Here is a 6,326-nt window from a genome sequence, read left to right as displayed (position 1 = left end):
CGCTAACGCCGCTGCTGATTTGGGTTGTTCTGCAAATCGTGTGTGGAAAATTCTTCGTAAGAATCGCTATCACCCATACAGAGCTACGCTCCACCAAGGACTAATTGACGGAGACCATCAAAGACGTTATGAATTTAGCAACTGGTTACTAAATGCTGTCCAAGAAGATAGACAATTTTTGCGCCATGTTTTGTTCTCCGACGAAGCGTCATTTTCTAGAGATGGGCCCTTTAATCATCAAAACAGCCATCTTTGGTCTGACATCAACCCACATTGGGGTTTTGAATATCATCACCAGGTTCAATTTGAACGGGTCAATGTTTGGGTTGGACTTGTTGGAAACCGTTTGATTGGTCCCTTTTTCCTGCCGACGAACCTCAACGGCCAAAGATATTTACATTTTCTACAGAACGAACTGAGTGACGCAATCGACGACCTTCCATTGGCTGAAAGACGTCAGTTGTGGTTTCAGCAAGATGGCGCCCCTCCGCATTTTTCCCGGCAAGTAACTGAGCACCTCAACAACGAGTTTCCTGAAAGGTGGATAGGGTGAAATGGTCCAGTGCATTGGCCAGCAAGGTCACCTGACCTAACACCGCTGGATTATTTTCTCTGGGGATTCGTTAAAGCAAAGGTATACGCCACGCCCATTGAAACTAGGGAGGAACTCATTAGACGAATAATCAGTGCTTGCCGAGACGTCACACCAGAAATGGTAGAGAAAGCGTTTGAGAACTTAATTGTCCGCGCACAAACCTGTGTTGCAGCCAATGGTGATATTATTGAAAATGTTTTGTAAAAATTTATGTGAATAAAATATCTGCATTTAAAAACCAAACGTGTACATTTTTTCAAGTGTGAAAACTCTACTACGTTTGTATTAGACTTGTTCCCTTTTCAATTATCGTTTCAAACAATCGTAATTTGGCTTCACCAACTTGTAAATTTTTCAAGCTCGAATTTTCACTGATAAATAAGTTGTTTTTCGTCGAGTGAACAATTTTTAAGGGTTTTCGATGACGGCCTACAACTTTATAATAGAAATTTTTTATCTCGCACCTAGTGGTCGAAAAATAATTTTTCAAAATTGGTGAAAAACATTACCGAAAACGCTCAAATTTCTCAAACTGATGTCCCCCGGTATAGAGAATTGACCTTCCAAATTTGAAATCGGTACTATAAATAGTTTTTGAAAAAAAAACACTTTTCCGAGCAAAAAAAAAGACCCTGTATATCCCGATCACACTTCATGGGGTAAGATATCATTTTCCCCTAAAAATATCTGGTTTTTTTGTGCTTTAAAAGCCACCAAGTGTCTGCTTGGTCAACAAAAATCCAGGACACATAATTTTATTGTTAAAGGTTCTTCCTACTATAATTTTTCAGTCGTTTATTAAGAAACAAAAGTGACGCAATATGTTTTAAAAACTTCAGCTCGCTCGGACTCATTTGGATATTCAGGATTGTCTTATTAATTCCCAAGAATCTCAAGCATTTTGATAATTATAATGATATAATTAATAAATATAATGATATAATTGATAAATATAATGATATAATTGATTATTATGATGATATAATGATAATTATTGTGATAATATGTTAATTATTAGGACACAATTGATAATTATTATGATGATAACTGATAATTATAATGATATTATGATAATTATTATGATGATAACTGATAATTATAATGATATTATGATAATTATTATGATGATATTATGATAATTATGATGATATAATGATAATTATTGTGATAATATGATAATTATTATGATATTATTAAAATACTTTAAAATAATGTTCACATGAAAGAAAAATCCACCATCAAAAGTGGGCGAAAAGCTACCCCTTAAAGAAATTAGAAACATTCTAAATCATACACGGACCAAAAAGGGCTTCGCGAATGGAAAATTAAATGAAACTCGAACCGAATAGGCTTTTGAGTCGAAAACGAATTAAAACGGTCAACATTTGTTAAAATTAAAAACAGTAGATCGTTTTCGTTTTATTTGGGGCTCATCAGTACATAGTCTGGCGTGCGACGTAACCAGAAGTTAATCCTAACAATTAAAATTTTTAAAACTCGTTGCTTAGCAACGGGAAATCGAACACCGAAATATACTAATTATTACTTTAAAATATACTCCTAATGGACTGTAATTCAAATAATAGCAAAATTCGTTCTCGACTTGAAGGGCCTTTTGGTCCGAGTATCTTGTATCATATTTTGAAGTCTTTCTTTTGTTTAGCATTTTACCTTACGGACTTCTAAAACGTTTCTAATTTTTTGGTAGTCTTTAAAATTGTGTTTTTCTTTGCAGAATAAAATATGTTTTTCCACCCGAGGGTGTTGATCAAGTTAGTTACGTTCATCAACTGCTATTTGACGGAGTAAGCTTAATTATTTTTAATATTCATGTATATTTCAAATTCGAAATTCAGGTTTATCATTGACGAAACTATGGGAATAAAGTTCAGCAAGAGCACATTTTAGCACAAATTTTGATTTGAAATTAAGTGCGACCGAAAGCTATCACTACACTACCTTTTGGTTGCCATTGAAAATTATCTGGATAGCGTGTTAGCAGACGCTATTACCATTTGACAGCCATTAGTGTACCGGCTTATTATGGTACCCAATTGCGCCTTTTAGAGGATTATGAAGGATGAAATAGAAGCTACAAAAGAATAATAGTTGCAAAATTATTATGATTTCACACTGTTTTGCGATTCCTCCATGATAACTTAGACAATTATGTCGCCCAGATTTAGGCAGTTTTAGATAATTTGACAATAGCAGACACTCGAAAATAGACGCAGGATAAAATAGACTCCCGTTTCGGTCTCAGACGTAAGATCAAATATGAAAGTCACGGGTGAAAATAAAATAAAATACCCTTATTACATCATAAGGTTAATTTAATTACCAAATTAACATATTTCAGCGTTCGATATTAATATTGCTTTTCATTTCGTGTAGACTATAAATTTGAACAAAAACTTAATTCTGGGTATTCATTTTTTATATCCATACTTCATAGCAACAGCGTTCACACAATTTCCTTTGATTTTGTCGAGACATTTCCTACTTATTTATATCTCAGGAAATAAGGGCTTGCGTAAATTCTTCGTGTCTTGTTTAACTTGTTAAACATTTCCACATGCTCTAATATTTTAGCGTTAAGGCTCGCGCATTTTACACTAAAATATCAAGACGCGCGTCGAACCTTTTAACAAGTTGAATAATTAATTAATTAATTAATTAATTAAGTTTAAGCTAGAATTAATTGAAGTGGTTCTTCCGAAACTAAAAAGCTACTCAGATTCTTTAAAGGGTCAATGAGGCGTTTGTAAAACATATTTAGGTGATAGAAGAACCGATCAATCATGCTCTGAGAATTTGCCTGTTGCCAGAAGATTTGCAAGACACTGGAAAATTCAAAAGCCAGTGTAAACTTTAAACTTTTCTTGACGAAAGTGCTATTTTAAAGGGCCACAGAACCGTACTAGTTTAGCAAATAAGTCTTGAAAAATGTCAAAATTTAATTTGCCAAATCTGCTATCACGAACAAAGAGGAACTAGCTGAAATTTAGGAAGAATATTTCAAATGATAATAACCCAAGGCAGCACCTTACGCTCAAGTTAGCTAGGGCTTAGCTAGCGACGTCTATTTTCTTTAAATCACATGGCCGGTGGCAATGCGTAGGAGGTTGGTGGCTGGCTTTTTACGCTACGCGAGCCAACAGCTCCCTACACTTACTATTACCGTTAACCTTAACAAGTCTTTATGGAAAGAGGAAACCGGAGAACTCGGGGGATGAAAAACCTTTAACCCGTGAAAAGATAACTGGCAAACTCAACGCAAGAAGATATGTTTCGAGTTTTCTTCGGCCTTTTAAAGGCTGATACCAGAAACATTTTTTTCGTGCGCGATAAGAAATTACTAACATCAGTGAGACAATTTAGGTACAATAGTCACAACAGCCCGACCTGTCTCTCAAACTCATCACGTGGTTTCTGGTAATAAAATCTAGATATGCGGGACTGAGGGATTTCTCAGTAACAACATAAGTCACTTTGGGGGATATTTTACTGATAAGGAGAGTACCCGAGGTGTTTATTGCCGATTTAGTTCAAAGTCGGCCGTAATGTGGACCTATATGAGATATGAAATTTCCCAAAAGGAGACGTTGCACTACCCATTCGATTTGCCATGGCAACCGAAAATGTTTTTGACCACTTACAACCAAAATAAGATTTTTCCCTTATTTTACCCAAAATTTGTTACAAATTTACCTTAAAAATGTTTCAATTTACCCAAACTTGATGAAATTTACCTAAATGTGGTCCAAATTTCACATTTCGTGATTTTCAAAATTTTTGAAACCGAGAAAAACCCATGCTTTTTTAAATGGAGATTTTATTGTTTTAAGTGATCAAAAACATTTTCGGTTGCTATAGCAAAACGAATGGGTAGTGCAACGTCTCCTTTTGGGAAATTTCATATCTCATATAGGTCTACATTACGCCCGACTTTGAACAAAATCGGCAATTAACACCTCGGGTACTCTCCTTGAGAGCTAGTAAGGGTGTGACGTCATCACAACAAAATCTCCCCCTAGCGAGGTGCTGTCTAAAGCTGCGTTTGACGCGTTAGAAAGCGGACACAAAACGGTGACGAAGACCGAAATGCAGTCTGTCCTGTGAAGAGATCTCAGTAGAACTTTAACATGTGACGAATAGGAAGTGTCACACTTATGTAACAATATAAAACATATTTAATAACAACCATCGGAAGTATCGGGGAATGAACGCTGTCTTCATTTTCTACTAAATGTGAACCACGGCTATGGAATACATTGAAAAGAGTGATAAAATGCCCCAATACGTAGAATAGTCCATAATATAAAGGGAAAAAAGTTTTAAACACTAAACAAATTTGAAGAAATTAAAATACTTACAAATAACTCATACCAATAGGTCTTCGAACCAAAACTCAATTAAATTATCAAAAATTCCAACGATAGACCGGTTTCGCCCTATTTGGAACTGATCAGTATCGTTCGGAAAATCTGAGACACTATGCCTTAACATTAGAAATTTCAAAACGCGTTGCAAAGCAACGAAAATCCTAATAGAGAAATAGTGTAGGAGCTATACCACTTGCGACGACACTACCTCATTAACACTGATTCCCAACTGAGCACCCAAGCTCGCGAGTCTCTGATTTCGCTCTTTAAATCTAAAAAAAATATATTTAACATAAACATTATGTAGGATGATAAAATTGGCGAATAAGTAAATAAGTCCATTATGAAAAGGGATAATAAAGCTAAACCCGAAATAAATTTGAAGAAATTTAAAAACTTACTAATAGCTCGTACGGATAGGTCTTCGAGCAAACAAAAAACGCGAAACTCGGACCAAATAGATCTTCGTATAAACATTATGTAAAAACTTAAGGAAATCAAAGCACTTGAATAAACATAGAGATAATTTTATTTTATTATTACGCAGGAATTAATATAATTCGAAGTTTCATTTAAATCAAGGAATACTTCTGCGTATTGTTCCATACCAGAGTGACTGAGAAAAATCATATCACCTCGGGTAGGAATCGAACCTACGACCTTTGGGTTATAAATTAGTTGACGTTAAATGCTACGGCACCGTCAACAACGGGTTAAATATATCCCGTCAATAATGTGAACCAGATCGAGTCATTCTTAAATTGGATGTCCGAGGCCTGATTATTCGTGGCCTCGGTAGTCCAATGGTAGTGGCGTTGGGACGGTAACCCAAAGGTCGTAGGTTCGATTCCTACGCGAGGTGATATGATTTTTCTCAGTCACTCTGGTATGGAACAATACGCAGAAGTATTCCTTGATTTAAATGAAACTTCGAATTGAATAAACATGTAATAAAATTTAAAAAAATGTAAATTACAGCTAGTGGACATGCTTAGTGGACATTTTGTTGCCATCGGTTTACTTTATAAGAACATCTCTGTAACGAACTCTTTCGAGACAACGTACACTTCGGTGCTGGCTTCCAACGGGCCTACTTTCATGGAACCTCTCTACACGGTGTATTTCAGCTTAAGCTACGCCTGCTACATTTGCGTCTTTAGCTCAATAATCATTATGGCACTTACAACGAACATTGTCGAAACAAGAGCCCAAAACGAAACTTTCACTTTAAGAAATTGGTGCGAACATATTTGGAAAAATATTGGAAGCCTTCTTTCGATATGGGTTTTAAGGCAAATTTAAAATATTAGACCACCGTGAACTACGATATTTCTTTTATAAACTAC

At 35.5% G+C, this 6,326-nt stretch overlaps 1 non-coding gene across 1 annotated transcript; it reads left to right on the top strand.

Annotated features, from left to right (window-relative positions):
• Positions 1–5,769: 5,769 nt before the first annotated feature.
• TRNAT-GGU (transfer RNA threonine (anticodon GGU)) lies at positions 5,770–5,842 on the top strand. Its single transcript has one exon. It is a non-coding gene; the product is annotated as a tRNA-Thr (tRNA).
• The last annotated feature ends 484 nt before the right edge of the window (positions 5,843–6,326 follow it).

This window comes from Leiobunum rupestre, chromosome 7 (genome assembly GCF_980474605.1).
Source record: "Leiobunum rupestre chromosome 7, qqLeiRupe1.1.hap1, whole genome shotgun sequence".
NCBI classification, from domain to species: Eukaryota; Metazoa; Arthropoda; class Arachnida; order Opiliones; family Sclerosomatidae; genus Leiobunum; species Leiobunum rupestre.
The sequence above is the reverse complement of the archived record's forward strand: the minus strand, read 5'-3'. Positions and strand labels throughout refer to the sequence as shown.